The following is a 23,577-nucleotide window of genomic DNA, read 5'->3' as shown; positions in this document are numbered from 1 at the left end:
GTCTCATATCCGCCCAAGAACAACAGCAGTAGCTCCGTGTGTGTAGATGTTACAGCATAGCATTCTCCCTTTCTGTGTGTGTGTGTGTGTGTGCGCGCGTCTTTGGAAAGACCAGATGAGGTCAGAGGAGTTTGATGTTTAAATGTTATTTAAACATAAACAATATAATACATAATACATGTAGGCCTATACATGATCATGCAACATCAACAAATTGTTGTAGGAACGGTTTGGGAGAGGGAGGTTGTGAGTTTTGAGTTCCAAAAAATGTAGCTTAAAGTTTAAAGCTCAATATATAAAAACGTGGCACTTTACAGTGAACAGGAGGTCTATTTGTATTAAAAACAATAGATTGATTTTCCTTTAAATGTCTGGAAGAGCTCAAAAATACAAATGTCAAATGATATTTTCATTACCTTTTTTTTGTTGATCTAAATGTTACTGATTGTGTTAAATGGGCATATGATATCATCTCATATCGATCGCAGGCACCTGAATCTAATCGCATTGTATCGTGAGAGACTTTGTGATATCGGCAAATATCGTATCGTTGTCCAAAGAATCGATATCGTATCGTATCATGATGAAACTGGTGATTCCCACCCCTACTAGGCGGTAAGTCTCAAAGTGTTACTGCTAGGCGGTAAGTATCAAAGTGCGCCTCGAGGAGCTCAGCTAGGCTAGGACCACTCAGCGTAGCTGCCGGCGTGCTCGGCGCCTGAAGGTGTATCTTGTCGGCTATTGTGGACGAAGCACTGCACTTATTTGTCCGTTTGCCTGCCATGTTTTGTCATAAAAAGTATTATACTGCGGAAATCATTCATTTAAAGAAAGAAAAAAATACCAGTGAGGGCATTAAAAGTGATCATTTGTAAAAGCTAGGGGAGCGGTTGTGAATGTGCGTCTTCACTCTATGACACCGGAAGCCCCTCCTCCCCGTCACAACCTGTTTGAGACACTCCCCTCTGGCAGGAGGCTGCAGTCCATCAGGGCCAAAACCTCATGCCACAAGAACAGTTTCTTCCCCTCTGCAGTGAGCCTCATCAACAAGGCTCGGGACCCTCTCTGACACCCCCCCACTGTGTTACATTAACACACCCCTATTGGACTATATACTTGCCCACTGTATTGTTATTCATTCTAATTAGTGTATATATTTGACCACATCTTGCCCAGTTGTACAGCCCTGGCCTATTCCTATTTAATTTTTTACTTGTTTTTAATTGTACTATATTCTATTGTGCTATATTTAATTTAGTTTATATGTAATGGATGGTACCACGAAGCGCAGTCACGATGGACTTCAGATGTTGTGAAGTGGCTGCGGTGAGTAGCGGTGTTATGGGTTAAACTCACTCTCACCCCCAAAAGACACATAGACACGTTACAAAGCAGTGAGTTCACCTCTTGGTATAGTGGTCTGTGCTGTTGCCCGCGGCGTGGGAGACCCGCGTTCGAAACTCCCTCGGGGCATCAAAGTTTAAGTTAAGGTGACGGCTTCTCAGTTGCATTGGGTGACAATATTGTCACAAGGAAAGATGAAATTACATACCTGGGTTCCATCCTAGAGGCAAATCTTTCCTGTGACAAAATGGCATCCAATGTAATCAAAAAAGTTAACCAACGAACAAGATTCGTGTACCGGATCTCCTCTCTGGTAAACAAGAATACCCTGAAGACTCTAACAGGAGCACTCATTCAAGGGTACTACGACTATGCTTGCACCTCATGGTACCAAAGCACCTCAAAGGCACTAAAAACAAGATTACAAACATCACAAAACAAACTGGTCAAACTACTGCTTGACCTTACTCCTAGAACCCACCTCACCCCTGCCCGAGTCTGTGGCTGAACGTGCTTCTCATCTTGACTAGTTCATCACAGAGGGGGTGGGAGGGATTCTTCAGGATAGCGGCCAGCTTCCTTCTCATTCTCCTCTCTAAACACAAGTTAAAGCCTCAGTCCGGGACTGCCTGTTGAAACAGCATCGCCTCACTATTGGATTTCCTTCAGTTTTATTTAATTGGATTATTTATATATTTTTTATAACTCAACCTGAACTTTTGTTGGAAGGATAGGCCACAAAACATGATTTTTTAAATATGTCTTGAGGCTGTTAAAGGTTTATTTACAAATCGTCATATTTGAAAGTTCTGAAGCTATTCTATATTTCACATTATGGTGAAATAAGTTGGAAAGATTTTGAGTTTTTTCAGAAGAAGCTTCTATCCCCAGGCCATTAGGATGCTCAACGAACAATAACACTATGTAACAACCATCAAATGCACTCACAGCACACACATCCACACGCACACACTCACTTAAACAAACAACTCACTGCAGCACCCACTTCACACACGTTAGAACACGTAAACACACTTTATATTTATTGGTAAAGAATTTGCACTACAACCCATACCTCATTACACCTTACTGTAAATTGTACCTAAATTGTACCTCATCCCATTTCTGCTTTGCACTATATAGTATATTGTATATTAGTATATTGTATTGTATATTGTATGGTAACTCAGTTACTTCTACTCTGCATTGAACATTGTACATATGTACATCAGGGGCGGGGCTAGGGGGTGGCTACTTGGGCTCAAGCCCCGAATGTTTTCTGAAAAGCCCCGAATCTATTTTCAAATTAATCATTGTTACATGAAAATATGTTTGCACCAGATTTAGCAGAAGCTAATTTCCATCTGTAGTCTATCCAGCTGCTAACTGTATTTGAGTGAGTTAAGTCTTGGTGTTATGGTAGACTCAGACCTAAGCTTTAAATCACAATCAACAAGTTGACAAAAACATAATTATTCCACCTTAGAAACATAGCTTTTGAGATCTCAGACCCATCCCCAGTGATAACACAGGCTGCCGGCATGTCTTTATGAATGGAAATATCGAATAAAAGAAACAACGATGAAAACCCGACTATACTCTGGTTTTCGGGGGTCCTGGCGCTCAACGTTCGGCGAGTTAACCCTAGATCTTAGATCCTAATATGAAAAACGATGTGATTTAATGTTTTATGTCTTACCTTGACTTTGTCTATTTTACTGCTATCTATTTTATGCTTTATGTCTGCACTTTATGCATTGCTCTTGATCTGCCAATGTTGTGCTCATTTTATGCCTGTCTTTTTGTACTGCTGTGAAGCACTTTGAGCTGCAATTCTTGTATGAAAGGTGCTATACAAACACAGTGTATTATTATTATTATTATTATTATTATTATTATTATTATTATTATTATTATTATTATTATTATTATTATTATTATTATTATTATTATTATTATTATTATTATTATTATTATTATTATTATTATTATTATTATTATTATTATTATTATTATTATTATTATTATTATAAATTATTATAGTTTGCTTCATTAATTAAAGGGTGTGAATTTAAGTGTTCTCTAGTGCCTTTTGTCTGCTTTAAGATGGTGGTATTAGTTAAAGGTTGTGGTGTCGAAGTAAAAAAAATCCGTGCCCGCTAATGCGGGCACCTATCTGGGCTAAGCCCCGGATCTCCTACAATCCTAAATCCACCCCTGATGTACATACTGAACACTTGTGTCCACGTACGTGACTTCTATTTTTTACTTGCTATACTTATTTTGTTTCATACTATTTTACATCTATTTTTGTCTAGCACAGTCTCTGGAGCGTAACAGAAAGAAGCATTTTGTATAAAAGTATTACTTCTGTATGACAACTAATAAAGAAACTTGAAACTTGAACTTGTGTACACCAAAACACAACGCTGATTTATTTTGCACATAATCCAAAAACTCTAAACAGTTTTGCACACATTAATTGGTTGGACATTAAATGTAAAATTAAATGAGTTTGAATATGGCCACCAGTCTTGTGTTTTCTACATCATTCATGTCATTACAGTGGCTCAGGAGGTAGAGCGGTCATCTGGTAATAGGAAGGTTCCCGGTTCGATTCCCGCTCCTCCCGCGTTGAAGTGTCCTTGAGCAAGACGCTTGGCACCTTGCATGGTTACCTCTGCTGTCGGTGTGTGAGTGAATGGGTGAATGTGATGTGAGAGAGTGTGTGTGCGAGAGAGAGCGTGTGTGCGTGAGTGTGAGAGAGAGAGCATGTGTGCGTGAGTGTGAGAGAGAGAGCATGTGTGTGAGCGCGAGAGAGTGTGTGTGTGTTCAGGTGGGGATTTTCCCGAAAATTATCTGTCCAATAGAATGAATGGCCTGGGCGACTGATCTGTCCAATAGATGAACGACTTGGCGACTGCATGTCCTTTGTTTACAAATTAGGTTTGCTCAAAAAAGGGCAGTGTGAACGCAAACCAAAATCAAACAATGTATCATTCTCACATTTGGTCCACCAGAAAGTCCGGACTATCCGTGGACTTTCAGATGTGAACACAGCCTTACACTCACTGTAACACCCATTCTCCCATCTTGCTTGAAATAAGCAACATACATAACAGACATTTATAGTGTGTGTGTGTGTGTGTGTGTGTGTGTGTGTGTGTGTGTGTGTGTGTGTGCGCGCGTGCGTGCGTGCGTGCGTGCGTGCGTGTGTGTGTGTGTGTGTCGGAGGAGGGTGGGAGGGCGGGTAGGCTGCATGGGTAATACAAAATAAAAATAGGATTTAAACATCAAAGTGATCCCTCATTATACCAATTTGTGGCTTTGCGCTCAAGACTGTGTCATAATAGCCAGGCAAGGCGTTTGGAAGGTATATTTTAAATGTGACATATGACAAGTATATATATATATATATATATTATATATATATATATACAGGTATAATTCATGCTGGCGAGTCAGGGAGAGAGAACAAACGGTCCCCATGGGACTCGGAGCAGCTCTTTTCTGCAGAGTGACTTGAAGAGCCCAGACCATAATAACTCTTATAACTGTCACACTCTTCCTGATTCATCTCCCCGAGACCGGTCTGCAGCTAAAGGGAAGCAGCCAATCGGAGCGCCAGCATAGAGTGAGAGACGTGTTTAATCAGATGCAGGCGGCGGCCCGGGGAGTGGAGGACCGAGGGAGACGATGTAATTGTCAATCTCTCTGTGGGCAGGACGGACGGGGGACATGTGAGTTCTGATTGGACGGACGGGGGAAGGTGGGGGGGGCTGTGAGTTTTGATTGGAGAGTTAAGTTGATTACAGGGCGGGAGAGAAGGCAAGGCTCGCTATACGCCGTCGAGCAATCAAAGCTTTATGGGAAATGCTGCGGTTCGGAATTGAGAAAGAAAGAGAGGGGGGGGGGGGTGTATTTCCTTTCATTTGGATGCCGTAGCACTGATGATAAAACAAATAGCAGGGGGGAGCTCCAGTAGCTCACAGCGTACCTCGAGCGCTATTTCGGCGCCGGGGACAACCGTGCTCGTCACGGATCTGGGGTTTAGCGAGTTCGAATCCCGGACTGCAGCCGTGCCTTTCCCAGAGTGTCTTCCCCCCCATCTGTACCCCATTCAGCCTGTTTCTGTCGGTCATTCTTGACCAGAGTAAATGCGATAAACGCAAAAAAGAGCCAGCGGAATGGCCAAAGTTTAAAAAAAATAAAAATAAAAATAGCAGGGAAATGAAGCTGGGGGAATGCAGACGCGGATACAGTATCTGATCAGAAGGCTGGATGTGAAGGTTTCCTCCCAGGCATCACCAGGGCTGGACTTTGGCCCAGACCGGCCCACCACAATCGGTCGGTCACCACCCAGCAGTACACCATCCTTGCGGTCCCCTTAAATATGCGCACCTACTGTACAATTCCCCCAAACCACTACAAAGCTGGGTAGTAGGTGTCATGGACAAGTGGACCAGTGTACTCACTCGCTCTTGGCTGAATCTTGTTTTGAGTGGTGATGTAAAAACACCTGCAGGTTCAGGACGGGCAAAGTAGTCGCCAGCCTGTTCCTCCCTGTCTCTCTCCTGGGAGACAGCAAGCCTTCAGAACACATGGAAATAATGCTAAACCTGTCAGGTACGGAGGAACCTAATTTCCTTTTCATAGAACCGTTTCTCAGACAGCGCTCGCTAATACCGCCATTACTGAACCCTGCGCTTTGGCGGAGGAAGCAGACCGTTTTTACCTAGCTACTCAACGCTTCGCCCCTGATGTACCAGCCCCGACGTGTGGGGTTACACACCTCCTGGTGGGGGGTGCACCGACTGGCAGACGCCCTGTTACCGCCGACGGCCGTGATAGTGTGACCGATCGTATGTGACTCCTCTGCGTTGTGTATTAAATGTCGATGCCCCGAGGGAGTTTCGAACCCGGGCCGGCCTCGCCCGGGTCGACAGCATAGACCGCTATACCAAGAGGTGAATTCACTTCTTGGTAATGTGTCTATGTGTCTTTTAATGGTAAGTGAGTTTAACTTGCAGTACCGCTTACTGCCACAGTCACTTCACACTGTGACTGTGGATATTACCCACGGACCTCAGTTACAATAGAACAGGCCTGTGCTATTTCCACGCGCGCTTTGGCGCGAGAGCAAAAAGTTGCACCTTCGCCACGGCGGGAAACGCCAAAACCTGCGCTCAGTAGCGGCCGCGAGCGCCAGGCACGTCTAACCGGTGCTCAGAGGAGCGTCCTGCCAGCTACAGTGGACGACAACGCCGGCGGAATTAGAGGCCCACGCCTGACGTCCACCAACGACACCCCTATCCGCACCTACGGTACGAGAACCGTAGAGTTATGTTTTGGGGGCCAGCGGTTCACGTGGGACTTTTTTTACTATATTTTTTGCCGCCTGCTGACGCTGCTCCTCCTTCCCCGCTCCCCTGGCTTTCCGCACTCGCTGTGGCCGGCTCGTTGCCCCTCCCCGCCGGGGGGATTTTGACTATGGGTGAATTCTGGGGGGGGGGGGGGGGGGGGGCTTGTGTGGTGATCAGACATAGACATAATTCACACACGGAACTGTGGCACGGACGTTATTATGGCTATCCTGTTACCTGTCCTCATTCTGGTTCTGACGTTACAGTGATATGTGGTGCTTTCATGCATATTAAATATAATACGTTCTCCTTCGAGACACCGCCTCCGACTCCCATCTCTCAGCGCCACGCGGTCTCACTTTATGATAGCGTTACAACTATGTTATCATATTATTATCGACATTAATTGAATGAATCATCATCGTCGTCATCATGGCATGGCACACACACTACCTCCCTGCAAGTCCCTATTAATCATGAAGGTACTACTCAATCAGATTAAATTCATAGGGGCTTTATTGACATGGGAAACATACATTTACATTGCCAAAGCCAAACAAAACAACGCGAAACAATACTACTGTACTCCCTGCCATATGCCGTAACGTGAATCTCAACATATGAACACGACACTGTCGCGGTAGTCAGAACACTGGTTAAAGTGAGCAAGGGAGGGGGTGGGGCTTAGTAAGAGATGTGATTGGGCCAGCCCAGTGTCAGTATAGAAAATAAACCAATGGGCCGCTGTCCCTGCTTTGTGGGCCGGTCGTTGACCAAACTTTTAATAATTTTTATAAAAAATTTTATAAATCTAATTATACCGGCACCAAGGTGCGTCGGCCCACCGGGAATATGCCCGGTATGCCAGATTACCAGTCCAGTCGTGGGCATCACGCTTCAGTGTCCGGCTTTGAGTCATCTTCAGGCTTTGAGTCTTCTTCCATCGCTGGCTCGTCTGTCAGGATTGGGGGTGGGGGTGGGGGGGTGGGGGGGGGGGGGGGGGGTGTAGGACACACACGCAGACACATACACAAAGAGGGGCATTTTAAAGTTACCCCAATTAAAGTAACCACTGGAAACACAACAACACTGAGATAAATAAAGGTAAAAGCTATAGAGACACAAAACACCAGGATAGAAGAAATGGGGGAATTTTTTTTTTAAAGAACCACCACTGCCTAGCAGTTGAAAACAAACAAGAAACCAAAAGCACTACAGGAAGAGAAAGCCCTAGAAACAATAATTGGGACACGCCTCTACTACTGTGGGGAAAACATGGAACAATCATCTGAACACAGGAAACCAAGCTAAAGATTCAAGATTGTTTATTGTCATGTGCACAGTTAATAAACAGACAGTTTGCCATACAATGAAAATCTTACTTTGCTAGTCCGCCCTTTGCTCAAAATCACACAATTTGTACAATTTGAAAATAGATATTTTTTTAAAAGGGTATGATCTATACAAGGCACAGTGAGTAACATTGCACCTTCCGGTTCACAGTGTTTACAATATAAAATGGAGGTGACAGTGAGGTCACAGCAGCAGTCAGGCCAGCGTGTCTGCCTGGCACAAAAACAAAAGATGGGTTGGAGGATCACAGTTTCAAGAAAGAGTGTGTGTGAGGGGGGGGGGGGGGGAGCTGGCATTCACAAGTCTGATGACCTTTGTCTCTGATGTCCGGTTGCCGACTCTGACTGACTGCCTGTTTGTAAGAATGTTCAGCATCCAGATACAGAGAGCCGGTGTCAGACCCACAGTGAGGAGTTTAGCAGAGAGTTTGTGTGGGATGACCGTGTTAAATGCAGAGCAATAGTCAATGAATAATAGTCTGGCATATGTGTCCTTGCCCTCTAAGTGGGTGAGGGTGGTGTGGAATGGATGACGGTGTTGACTGCATCCTCAGTGGACCGGTTCTGACGGTACGCAAACTGCAGAGGGTCCAGTGTGTCTGGGATGGTCTCCTTGATGTGTGATATGACTATCCTCTCGAAACACTTTCATCACTATTGGGGTGAGTGCAACGGGACGACAGTCATTCAGACAGGTCACAGTGTTTTTCTTTGGCAGGGGCACAACAGCTTGTGCTTGTGACAGGTTGTAAATGTCAGCAAGTACGTCAGCCAGCTCTGAGGAACAGACCCTGAGGGCACGGCCGGGGATGTTGTCTGGGCCGGCTGCCTTCCGTGGGTTTCTCCTCAGAACCGCACGTACCTCTGCCGTTGTCACAGTGAGTGGTGGGTCCTGCGTGCGTGCGCTCCCGGGTCAGAAGTTGAACCCCTCTCTGTTGGTTGGTGTTGGGGACCTCGAAGTGGGCGTAGAACTCATTCAGCTCATCTGGCAGTGAGGGTTGGCTGTTTGTGACCCCCCTGCTCCCCTGCTTGTAGTCTGTGATGTGCTGCAGGCCTTGTTGCCACATGCGTCCGGAATCTGTGGTGGAGTAGAATCCCTGTCTGTATTGTCCCTACAATAAGGACATTCATCTTTGTTTGATCAAGAGTAACCTTTTATATATATAATATATATTAGTGCTGTCAGACGATTACATCTTTTTATCTAATTAATTACAGGATTTGTAATTAATTAATCTAATTAATCGCATTTTAATCGCATAACCATTTTATGCCTGATATTCTATATTCTATAATCATATTTCAAATGGCATGTGTCCGGATGGCAGAATTCAGTACTGTATCTACAAAACCTTCTGTTTAATCATCTTCCATTTATTCATTTGCTTAGATTTTTCAGGTCTGGTAAATTGTAGCATGGTGTTATTCACAGTCAAAGATAAAAAATAAAAAATAATATTTTTTATTGATATTCTCATTTGGTTCGTTACAATTTACTCAAGCCTAGTAACAGACACAGTATTTCTGACACTGGGAATACATTCCCTGAGATCCATAGATGTCCCTAGAATCAGATACCAAGAACATGCAAATGGACCATTAAAAAAAAAAGTCTGTAAATGTTTATTCTACGTTCTTATGGAATGAATGAGATGTAAAAAAGAAAAAAAAAATGTTTGAGTACATTTTCATAACGCGATAATTTGCTGTGTAATTCATTAATCTAATTACCACGATAAACTGACAGCCCTAATATATATATATATATATATATATATATATATATATATATATATATATATATATATATATATATAAAAAATTGTGAAGATTGTTAGGTTTGCACTTCAATCCCAATAAAGCAATTCATCTTGGTTTGATAATTTTTTTATGTCAAATATGTTAGGGATAGTGTTGTCGAGGACCCAATTGCTGAACAGGACGAGGAGAGAATAGGCAGAGGAGACATGGAGCCAGGGGTGAAGTGTATCCAAAAAGGCTTTACTCAAAAAAGGGCAGCAACAAAGATATTCACAACAAAAAGGCACAGCAAAGCTGGCAGCGAGCAGGGTACAAAAAGCATGAAACAAAACCTCAGCAGAGCTGGCAAGGGAAAGGCACAAACTAATCTACAAACAAACACTGACCAAAAACGAACTGTAAACACAAAAAACAAAGATGGTAACACAAACTGAAAAACTAGACTTACTGACATAGGGAGACAAGGAACGAATGACAGAGCAAGGACGAGGGTAACAGCATGGACAGGATCATCAGGAAACATGAAACATCAACAATGAACCGACACAGGGAAGCTGGCAGACAAGACAGATATACATAGACTAATTGAGGGTGATTGGGAATGAGACGCACCTGGGAAGGGAAAACAGACTGAACACACTAGGGCAAAAGACTAAAGACAACACAAGGCCAAAACACACTGGGGAAAACACTAAAAGACAGAATAACATTTAACAAAACCACGGGAGCACAGAGGGTAACAAATATACAGGGAGCGACAGCAAAATGGGGAGTAAACACAAACACACTGACACTTCGACAATAAACAAATGGAGAAGGAGAAGTGGCAACAAAAGTCCAGCAGGAGGAGGTACAGGATCACAGATGGAAGGAACAGGGGAAAGTCTGTGCAGAGGTGGGGGCAAGTGAGGAGCAGTGGAAAGTCTGTGCAAGGGTGGGGGCGAGTGAAGGGCAGGGGAACACCTCAGGACATGTGGACCCTTACAAAATAAAAACAAAGCTTATTTGAATTATTTCCTTGGCGTTTCTAGTTTTTAAGAGAAAAATCGTAAATCGGATGTGGTGTGAACAAATCTGAGATTTTATTTTTAGGCCATATCGCCCATCCCTACCGCAGCATTGCCTGAGACAAATGCAGTGGAGCGGGCACGTAGCTTGGACCAAACATCACAGTTAATCCAGGGTTTTTGGTTTGGTTATGTCTTGTATTGTTTTGTGGGCACAATGTTTTCCATACCTGCATGAGGGGGAGGGTGGAAAGCCTTTAGCACAATATCCCTGGAGCGGTAAGAACTCTGGATATTTTTCGGTACAAAGGCTGGATTGGGCCTCAGAGTAACAGTGCTACTATCCCACTGTATAGACAGGCACTCTGGTTGACCCGAACAAGCGCATAACTCACCCACGAGCTTAGCGGAGGTGATGGCCAGGAGAAACGCAGTCTCGAAAGACAGCTGATTCAACGGCGCACACTCGAGAGGTTCAAAAGGGGCACCCAAAAGTCTAACCAGGACTAATTGGAGGTCCCAGCTTGAGGACAAAGTACGTTTAACAGGCTTGAGATGACATGCGTCCAGCAGAAAACGTTTTACAAGAGGGTGGCTGAATAGCGGTTTGCCCTCGAAGCCTCTATGACATGAAGATAATAGCCGCAGCTACACCTTCACTGTCGAAGCCGAGAGTCAAGATAGACTGAAGGAAGGACAGAACCGATTTCTGAGGACATGAAACCAGGTCCAGACCCTTAGCCCGACACCACTCTTGAAAACATACGTCACTTCCCTGCAAAAACCGCGGTAGTGGATTAATGGTAGTGGACGGAGCGTGCTTGCTCCGGATGGTATTAATCACATCAGCGTTAATACCTATGCTTTCCAAATTCGACCTCTCAGCACGCAGGCCATCAGACGCTGTCCCAGGACAGGCGACCGAAACACCGCGCCATGTGCCTGAAAGAGGGCTCCCGAGATCATGGGATAGGCCATGGTGGAGCCACTAGAAGTTGAATTAGAATGGGGAACCAACAGGCTAGATCGCCGGTCCGGCGCAACCAGGATAAGAGTCCTGTGTTCCCGACGTACCCGCTCCAACAACTGGTGTATCAGATGTATGGGGGAAAACGTATACATACAGTATTCCGTGTGGCCACGGGTATACAGAGAAGGCATCCACTCCCAGAGGAGGGTTGTCCTTCCGACTGTCTGCAAACCACAGGGAGCACTGGTGGGACTGAATGCTCGCAAACTGATTCCAGATCAGTCAGACTATGAATTGCCGCAGCGTTTGGAGGTGGGTGTTCTCCATCTCTCTGGCACGGGGCCGTCAGGTCCGGGGGGTTCCTGCAGTGGGATACCATGTTTGATGGCCAAGTTAGGGAGCAACACTGCAAGCCATGATGATATGGCAAATATTATATGTACATTTGTAAGATACAAGTGATCACATCATGTGTTATATATGTTACATCTATAATGTCTTATGACCATTATGAATTGAAAATGGTCCCTGATGTAAACAAGACGAAAGTCTTTCTCTGGTCTGCATCCTATTGAGCCGTACTGTACTGTACCCATTCTGCAATCTGTTAATTAAAGTTTTCAATCAATCAGTTTTCAATCAATCAAGCTATAAGGCAGCAGCAAGCAATGTTTATATAATATATATTGTGATATTGTCAATATTATTATTACTAAGGCTGCAAGGTGGTTAACACTGTCGCCTCAAAACCAGTTTAATCTTAATCTTTAATTACAAAACATACTAAGCTAATAACACACAGTTTACTCTAGAGGGCTGTGGGCGGTGGACAGAGTTCTGTAAGCAGCAGCAGCATGACTGCAAGGCAGGAAAGGCAGAACAGCTTAGACTTGCTGTCATAGTTTCGGTGGTGTGTTTGTTTGTTCTCGGATCAGACGATAGCTGCCGGGCGCGCGTGACTGTGATGACACTGATGCTGCCGCCAGGCCCGAGGAAGCCGAGAACAAAAGGATGTCACTCCTCTACGCTCTTCGAAACAGGAAGCCAAGACGTGGCGCCGACACCGAGTTGAATTGTGCAGCGATTCTGGCGCGTAGAACCCAACGCTAGACCCAGATGACTCACCATGTGACAGAGGAACAAGTGACACGCGCACACACCGCGAGGCATCAGCTAAACAAGGAACAAGAAGAAGGGGTTTATTTACATGTGTCATCATCATGTCCTTTTCTACACACACAGCCCACCACACACCCACACAGCACCCAGCCACACAGCGCCACGAGACACACTTAAAGAGTAACAATGGAGAGCACACTTCAACAACGCGGCAGTAAAAATCTGAATCAGATTATATTCACTAAGCACTGTGACTGTACTGCGAATGTGTCCTTGTGCAGAGGCAGGGACAGAAACAGAGACAGGGATAAAGATAGAGACAGAGACAGATGGACAGAGACAGAGAGACAGGGACAGAGACAGAGAGACAGGGACAGGGACAGAGAGAGACAGAGACAGAGACAGAGACAGAGAGACAGGGACAGGGACAGAGAGACAGGGACAGGGACAGAGAGAGACAGAGACAGAGACAGAGACAGAGAGACAGGGACAGGGACAGAGAGAGACAGAGACAGATACAGATACAGAGACAGAGACAGATACAGATACAGAGACAGAGAGACAGGGACAGAGACATGGACAGAGAGAGAGACAGAGAGAGAGACAGAGACAGAGACATGGACAGAGAGAGAGACAGGGACAGAGACACATAGGGAGAGAGACAGAGACAGAGAGAGAGACAGACAGAGACACATAGGGATAGAGACAGAGACAGAGAGACAGAGACAGAGACAGAGAGAGAGAGAGAGAGACAGAGATAGAGACAGAGAGAGAGAGAGAGAGACAGAGACAGAGAGAGAGAGACAGGGACAGAAACAGAGACAGACCATATACACTCTTAAAACCCTAATTGACATTCACGTAAAACAGAACAAAAACAAAATATACTCCTGCTTTGTCGATTTTGAAAAAGCTTTTGATTCAATTTGGCACAAAGGTCTTTTCTTCAAAATTCTAGAAAGTGGTGTTGGAAGAAATACATATGACTTGATCAAATCCATGTACACAAAAAACAGATGTGCTGTTAGAATTGGCAATAAAAGAACACATTTCTTCACCCAGGGTCGCGGAGTCCGCCAGGGGTGCAATTTAAGCCCAACATTGTTTAGTATATATATAAATGAATTAGCAAAGTTATTAGAACTTTCTACTGCACCCGGTCTGACTCTGCACGATACCAATGTAAAATTACTGATGTATGCAGATGATCTGGTTCTGCTGTCAGCCAGAGAGAGAGAGAGAGAGAGCGAGAGAGAGAGAGATATATAGAGAGATAGAGACGGAGACAGAGATATATCAACAAGGTACAAAGGGCCACTAGAGACTTTTCATAAAAGGGAGACGATATATAACTTGCTTTCATGATCCTTGCTTTCAAGGATACAAATAATATGACTTTTGACATGTCGTAGCAGGGTAAACACAGGTGAAACAAATAGCATTAATTATTGTTCCGTTCCGTTTCATTTAGCTGCGCCTGTACCTCCCACCTCCCCCCTCCAACCCACCCACCCACCCACCCACCCACACACACACACACACACACACACACACACACACACACACACACACACACACACACACACACACACACACACCCCACCGACCCACCCACCCACCCCCACACACACACACACACACACACACACACACACACACACACACACACACACACACACACACACACACACACACACACACACACACACACACACACACACACACACACACACACACACACACACACACACACACACACACACACACACACAGACTGCAGGCACAGATTCCATTCCCCCCAATGGGAGATGTAGAAATTGGGACAGGATATGACTCATCCTTTCTGCCCCACAAAAAGTAAATATAGAACTGTCAAGGTGAAGGTGTCCTGAGTTTTCTTTACCCCTCATTTGTTGATCTAGTGTAACACCTTCTCGTTAAAGACAGCCAACTGTCTCAGAGTGGTGCCTAATTAGGAGACAGGAACGATTCTTCACTGGCTTCAAGTCATCTACAAAACCATACTTGGTAAAAACACCTCTCTACCTCTCCTCCCTTCTGCACGTCTCCACTTGTAACTACAACCTAAGGTCCAGCAACATCATCCAACTCACCGTCCCCAAAACCTGCACGGTTTCCGGCTGCACACATAGCCCTCCGACTCTTCTCTCCTCCCCCCCAGGCCCCCTCACCTCCCTCCCTCCTTCTCCCCCTTTCTTCTCCCTCTTTCCCTCCGGTTCTCACTCTCCCTTTCTCTTTTTCCCTCTCTCTCTTTCCTTCTCTCTCCCTTATTTATTGTTGTCCTTGTATACTATTGCTACTGTCATTTTGTACTTTATTTACCAGTATGCATGTTAACCTTGTTACAGTCTCCCACCCCCCCTTCCCTCAAAAGGCCTTTGCTTTTTGATCAGGCTGCTTTTGTATATAATAATTGCCTGGGTAAATAAAATAAAATTCCATGTTCATTCCTTTGGCACAGCTTGGAATGTGTTCTCTTCCTTCATATCCAACACTATCTTTGGTGCCACAATACAGCAGACGCACACGGTACAATGGCCGCACAAGGACAGCACCACAAACAAAAGGAAGTAGACTTTCTATATATAGTGGGGGTAGAGCGCTCGTCTGGTAGTCTGAAGGTTCCCGGTTCGATTACCGCTCCTCCCGGTAGCGTGTCGAAGGTTAAGTGCCTTGAGCAAGACACTTAACCCCTCACTGCTCCTGGTGAGCAGGTCGGCACCTTGCATTGGTCGCCTCCGCCGTCGGTGTGTGAATGTGTGAGTGAGTGGGTGAATGTGAGGAACAAATTGTAAAGTGCTTTGGATAAAAGCTGCTATATAAATGCAGTCCATTTAATAATAATAATTCATTTTATTTGTATAGCGCTTCTCAATGACCCGAAGTCGCTTTACCATTCCATATATATCCTTGTTCCAACAGTTAGTACTATCTGTGAATTTATATATAAATTCATAAATTATATGATAAATTATTATATTTATATTATATTATTATTATTATTATTATTATTATTATTATTATTATTATTATTATTATTATTATTATTATTATTATTATTATTATTATTATTATTATTATTATTATTATTATTATTATTATTATTATTATTATTATTATTATTATTATTATTATTATTATTATTATTATTATTATTATTATTATTATTATTATTATTATTATTATTATTATTATTATTATTATTATTATTATTATTATTATTATTGTTATTATTACATAAATTCATCTGTGAATTTGAGGAAATGTGGATAAAACACAATAGATTTACAAAGCAGAAAGTCTGCCAGTCTGTCCGAGTCTGTGTCTGTCTTAATGTTATAAACCGCAGAAACAACATTCCATTTTGGCCACACCCCCTGGTTCAAAAGGTCCAATAGGGAATGTGAAGTTGAAGTCAGGTGACGTCACAAAGCCATCATCTGTGGAGGGTCACTCCGGTCGACTGTATGTTGTTGACCGGAAGGATAGCCAACACAAAAAAGAATGCGAAAGCAGCTAACCCTGCGAGATTCAAAATCCAGTGATTGACAGCTGCCCACCGCAGAATCCAGTGATTGACAGCTGCCCACCACAGAATCCAGCCTATCAGTGCCTCTGGGTGCACACTAAGGCCAGGAGATATGGCCTCTAAATGATATCGCGATATTTTTTGGCTATATCACGATACACGATATATATTGCTATATTTTGACATTTCCTCTAAAGCACTTCAAATGCTTGATTTAACCCTTTGATGCACAGTCACGCCAATATGATGATTATAATAGTCCCTGCAACATGTGTTTTCATTAAACCATGAAGATGCTTTCAAAAATAATTTAATGAAAAAATGTACTAAGAAGGGCGGCCGGGTAGCGCAGCGGACTAATCGTCTGTCTACCACCGCATAGACACTAGTATCGAATCCGGCTGTCAGCGGTACCTCCGGCTTGACCGGTCGTCATACTGACACAATTGGCAGTGTCAGCGGGTGGGAAGCCGGTGGGTGGTATCCTGGTCGTGGTAAACAGCGACTCCTACAGGTCGGTCAGGGCGCCTGCACAGCGAGGGAGGGAACTAGGAAAGGTAGTGTGCCCTCCCACGCGTTACACTTCACACAATGAGAGTCCTCGCTGGCAGTTAAAAAGAGGCTGCTGGCTGTCTCCTATGTATCGGAGGAAGCATCTGATAGACTTCAGGGCTCCCTAGACCGGCAAGTGGGAGGCAAATGCGCGCAATGACCAGGAGGGGAGGGGGGAATTGGCATAACGACTAAATTGCGATGGGAGAAAAACACAGAAAAAAGGAGGAGAAAAAATTGATGAAAGAAAAATTAAATGTACTAAGAGTAGTCTACTGACACACTTTTTTGTATTAACATCTACTGTAAGACAATCTATATAAAAACTCTTGGGTGCCTAAGACGTTTGCACATCACTGTGTTTTTTCTATCCACTTTAGCCAAAAACACACACACTTTATATATACACACTACTGTGAGAAAATAATAATTGCACACAAAGGGATAATGGCTTATAGCAGACTTAATGATTTTAGAATATTTCAGATAATGAAATTAAATGTTTATCATCAACTATCCAGTTAGTATTTATAGTGTAACGTTTGGCTACTTTAAATCATTGAATGTAGAGAGAGAGAGAGAGCAAGAGAGCCAGTCTATCACAGGTAATTAACAAATCAACTAGGATTTGTTTAAAAAATGATGGTACCCAGGTTTCCACCTACATTGATCACATTTTTACTAACAATTCGGAACCATGTTCTAAGGCAGTATCTGTAACTGTTGGTTGTAGCGACCATAATTGAATTGCTATTGTTTTTTGTTTTTTGTTTTTTGTTTATTATCTTTTTCCCCCTTCTTTTTCTCGTTTTTCTCCCATCCCAATGTTAGTCGTTATGCCAATTCCCAATCCCCTTCCTGGTCGTTGCGCACTCTACCCCCTACTGTCGGTCCGGGAGGGCGGAGACTACATGCTTCCTCCGACACATGTGTAGCCAGCCCACCGCTTCTTTTCACCTGGCAGCGCGGACTCTCACTGGTAGAGTGTAACGTGTGGAAGGTCACACTACCTCTCTTACAGCCTTCCCTTGCTGTGCAGGCGCCCCGACCGAACTGTAGGAGTCGCTGTTTACAACGACCAGGACCCACCCTCGCCGGGTTTCCCACCCGCTAACAGTGCCAATTGTGTTAGTATGGACGGTCGGCCAACCCAGAAGCACCACAGCTGGATTCGATCCCACTGTCTCTGTGGTGGTAGACAGACGCTTAGTCCGCTGCGCTACCCGGCCGCCCTTAATTGCTATTGTGAGGAAGACTAAAATGCCAAAGCTGGGACCTAAAATAATTTACAAACGATTGTATAAAATGTTTAATCAAGACAGCTTTGTGAATGATGTTAAAAATCTATGTTGGTCAAAGTTATTGAGGGAAAAAGATCCAGTAGAATCTCTATGGGAATTTGATACCAGGACACCATGGTTGGATAATGAACTAAAAGAGTATTGTGACATTGATACATAGTTACAGGTTGAAGTTTGTAGATCAGCAAAACTACACTTGTGTATAGTTCTTGGAACTACATGTAAAACCATTCTTTGGTCTTATCGTAGTTTTAAGTAGACTCATTAATGATGAGGATGAGGAGTTTACTGCAAAATATCTGTCATGGTTTTTATTTGGTTTGCTAGTCCTGTGGTGGACAGCTGTCAATCACTGGAATCTGGGATGGGCAACTGTCAATCACTGGATTTTGGGGTGGGCAGCTGTCAATCACTGGATTCTGTGGTGGGCAGCTGTCAATCACTGGATTCTGTGGTGGGCAGCTGTCAATCACTGGATTCTGCGGTGGGCAGCTGTCAATCACTGGATTTTGAATCTCGCAGGGTTAGCTGCTTTCGCATTCTTTTTTGTGTTGGCTATCCTTCCGGTCAACAACATACAGTCGACCGGAGTGACCCTCCACAGATGATGGCTTTGTGACGTCACCTGACTTCAACTTCACATTCCCTATTGGACCTTTTGAACCAGGGGGTGTGGCCAAAATGGAATGTTGTTTCTGCGGTTTATAACATTAAGACAGACACAGACTCGGACAGACTGGCAGACTTTCTGCTTTGTAAATCTATTGTGTTTTATCCACATTTCCTCAAATTCACAGATGAATTTATGTAATAATAATAATAATAATAATAATAATAATAATAATAATAATAATAATAATAATAATAATAATAATAATAATAATAATAATAATAATAATAATAATAATAATAATAATAATAATAATAATAATAATAATAATAATAATAATAATAATAATAATAATAATAATAATAATAATAATAATAATAATAATAATAATAATAATAATAATAATAATAATATAATATAAATATAATAATTTATCATATAATTTATGAATTTATATATAAATTCACAGATAGTACTAACTGTTGGAACAAGGATATATATGGAATGGTAAAGCGACTTTGGGTCATTGAGAAGCGCTATACAAATAAAATGAATTATTATTATTAAATGGACTGCATTTATATAGCAGCTTTTATCCAAAGCACTTTACAATTTGTTCCTCACATTCACCCACTCACTCACATTCACACACCGACGGCGGAGGCGACCAATGCAAGGTGCCGACCTGCTCACCAGGAGCAGTGAGGGGTTAAGTCTCTTGCTCAAGGCACTTAACCTTCGACACGCTGCCGGGAGGAGCGGTAATCGAACCGGGAACCTTCAGACTACCAGACGAGCGCTCTACCCCCACTATATATAGAAAGTCTACTTCCTTTTGTTTGTGGTGCTGTCCTTGTGCGGCCATTGTACCGTGTGCGTCTGCTGTATTGTGGCACCAAAGATATTGATTGATTGATTGATTGAAAAGTTTATTAACAGATTGCAGAATGGGTACAGTACAGTACAGCTCAATACATACAATTGTTAAGGGGTCAAGTCAAGTCAAGAGTTTTAATTGTCACGGCATACAGGTATACAATGAAATGCGTGTGGTCTTGCCCGCAACGATGTGCAATACAGTGGTACATATAATAGAATCAAAAGAAGGAAACAACATTGTGCAGTAACAGGTAGCAGGGGATGCAGACCAGAGAAAGACTTTCGTCTTGTTTACATCAGGGTCCCCCATTTTCAATTCATCATAACATATATGACATACATGACATACAGATAGACAGTACTGCTACATCTATACATTTATGACATATCAGATTTGCAAATACAGTACTGTTTGTGATACAAAAGTGTCCAGAAAAGGAGTGTATATACATTTGGCGTAGAAACTGTACATTGGAGGAGGTTGGTTGGGTGGGGTGGGGTTGGGTGGGTTGGGTGAGGGCTGTACATTGGAGGTGGGGGGGGGGGGGGGGGTTGGGTAGGGGACACACACACATTTTACACTGTGCATTGGAATATTGACAAAGCCTTACTTGGTCATTTACTGTACAACTAGGTTAGGACATTTGTAGGGGCCAGTTTCGAATTGCAGTCTCACGTAGGTGTTTTTTGAGTAGGTGTTTTTTGAGAGTGTTTTTGAAAGTGGGTAGTGATTCACATTCCTTTACAGCTTTAGGTAGGGCGTTCCACATTGATGTGGCATAATTGCGAAACGTGTTTAGTCCCTTGTTTGAGCCGAATCTGGGTTTAACATGATTTGTGGAGCTCCCTCTGGTGTTGTGATCGTGGTATTCACTGACCTTTGGGAAGTATTTTGACATGTACATGGGTACCTTGGTCGCGTAGTGTATCTTGTAGACCAGGCCCATTGCAAGTTGCTGTACTCTGTCGTCTACTCTAAGCCATCCTAGGTTGGCAAAGTGGGCAGGGGTGAGGTGGGTTCTAGGAGTCAGGTCAAGTAGTAGTCTGACTAGCTTGTTTTGAGATGTTTGTAATTTGTTTTTTAGTGCCTTTGAGGTGCTTTGGTACCATGAGGTGCAAGCATAGTCGTAGTACCCTTGAAGTGTATAGTGTTGGATATGAAGGAAGAGAACACATTCCAAGCTGTGCCAAAGGAATGAACATGGAATTTTATTTTATTTACCCAGGCAATTATTATATACAAAAGCAGCCTGATCAAAAAGCAAAGGCCTTTTGAGGGAAGAGGGTGTGGGAGGCTGTAACAAGGTTATGTACATGCATACTGGTAAATAAAGTACAAAATGACAGTAGCAATAGTATACAAGGACAACAATAAATAAGGGAGAGAGAAGGAAAGAGAGAGAGGGAAAAAGAGAAAGGGAGAGTGAGAACCGGAGGGAAAGAGGGAGAAGAAAGGGGGAGAAGGAGGGAGGGAGGTGAGGGGGCCTGGGGGGGAGGAGAGAAGAGTCGGAGGGCTATGTGTGCAGCCGGAAACCGTGCAGGTTTTGGGGACGGTGAGTTGGATGATGTTGCTGGACCTTAGGTTGTAGTTACAAGTGGAGACGTGCAGAAGGGAGGAGAGGTAGAGAGGTGTTTTTACCAAGTATGGTTTTGTAGATGACTTGAAGCCAGTGAAGAATCGTTCCTGTCTCCTAATTAGGCACCACTCTGAGACAGTTGGCTGTCTTTAACGAGAAGGTGTTACACTAGATCAACAAATGAGGGGTAAAGAAAACTCAGGACACCTGTAACTGCAGCGGTGATGTCATAATAGAACCGGTTAGAACAGGCTAGAACGCTCTGGATCATTGTGATGTCATAGTAGACCCGGCCATAGTGTATAAATAGGGAGACCCTATAAGGTTCGTTCCTTCACTTCTCCACCATCTTCAGACAAGCCACATCGACACCAGAGCTCTTAACTGTCCTCTCATATTGCATGCAGTCAACAAGGTACGTTTGGGGCCGTAATGCGCTTGTAGTTAAGTTAATTGGGTTAACAACCACCCTTGCAACGACCGATAAATTGTATGTATGTTGTTATGGTTTGATCCGTGATTGATTGTATTTCATGTATGTTTTCACAGTTTTACGGTTCGGAATAAAGATGTTCTCTTCGAACGGAAATAAAGCCAATCAGTAAACATCAAAGACGAGTTGCGTCATCATTGCAAGATATGCGGTTACAGTAAAACTTGTATGCACCACAATGGCCCTGGAAGTCTAGAACATCGAACATCCACAACCTTCCGGAACATTCTAGAACATCGAACATCCACAACCTTCCGGAACATTCTAGAACATCGAACATCCTGGCATTACATCAAGATGTCTGATAGTGGCACCCAGTCCAAGACGATGGTGGAGGAGGAGACAACAGCCGCGGCAGAGGGCCTAGAAGGGCCCAGAGACCGCAGGGTGACGGCCGCGGCTCAAGAACTGAAGGATGAGCGAAGGGCAAAGGTTGAACGGAAGTTCGCTAGGTGCCATAAGGCATGGAAGGCGGCGACGCTGGATGCTGAGGAAGAGCTGAGCGCCACGGGCACATGGCTCCAAGCGGACACACTCGACGCAGTGCAACATGTCACTACAATTGGTGTCGCCAACAAGAAGCTGGGGGCGGCCTTTGAGGAGTGGAAGGGCATGGAAGTGCCGGCAGAGTACGCACGGCAAACCATCGACCGCTGCAGACAGCAGACAGCGGAACTCGCAAGGAGACTGTTCGAGGCAACAGCGCCCATACAGGGCGGGCTGGAAGAAGCAGACGGTCTCGAGAGCGCGTCGGTAGCCTCAGGCAAGACAGGCAGCGTGTAACTGTTCCGCAACAGTAAGTGACTTCCGGGGTAGGCCTGATTGGCCCCGACAGGCACGTGACGCGCAACTTTCTCTGCCGCGCGGCACGCTCCGCGAGCTTACGGAATTACGTAACCGTCCAAATACGCCATGACTCATTCAGCGCTATAGCTCACCTGGCAGAGCAGCGGTCCTGCGATCCTGCGGTCCGTTGTTGGTGAGTTCGAATCCCATCAAATCTTTTTTTTTAAACGTGATTTTTTTTTAACGTGTATTCTTTCGCCGGTTAAGGTTAGGCATGGTTAAGGTTAAGGTTAAGGTTAGGCATTGTTTCGGAGTTGGTTAAGGTTAGAACGGTTAAGTTTAGGCGCTGTTAAGGAGCTGGTTAAGGTTAGAGTTTGTCTTAGATAATGGCAATAGTCTTTCTATGGTTAAGGTTAGGCATGGTTAAGGTTAAGGTTAAGGTTAGGCATTGTTTCGGAGTTGGTTAAGGTTAGAACGGTTAAGTTTAGGCGCTGTTAAGGAGCTGGTTAAGGTTAGAGTTTGTGTTAGAGAATGGCAATAGACAGCCTATTTCCGCGCGACAGCTCTCAGCAGCCTCGTTGCGCGTCCTGAGTTTGCCGCGTCACGTGCCTGTCGGGGCCAATCAGGCCTACCCCGGAAGTCACTTACTGTTGCGGAACAGGTACACGCAGACAGGCATCAGCTCTCGCCACAGTAACTCCGCCGCATCCGGCGCTAAAGCCTCCGGCAAGACAGGCAGCAGCCCTCGCCACAGTAACTCCGCCGCCGCTGATGTGGGGTCTCTACAAGCCGTCGTAGAGGGCCTGCGAGAGCAAGAGGAGTACAGGGAAGCAATGCGGAAACTGGTAGCCGAAGATGCACAGGCAAGGGCACAAGTGGAGGCCGACAACGCCGGAAGAAAGGTGCAGCAGGC

The sequence above is a fragment of the Notolepis coatsorum genome, assembly GCF_963971535.1.
Source record: "Notolepis coatsorum genome assembly, chromosome: 12".
Lineage (NCBI taxonomy): Eukaryota > Metazoa > Chordata > Actinopteri > Aulopiformes > Paralepididae > Notolepis > Notolepis coatsorum.
The sequence above is the reverse complement of the archived record's forward strand: the minus strand, read 5'-3'. Positions refer to the sequence as shown.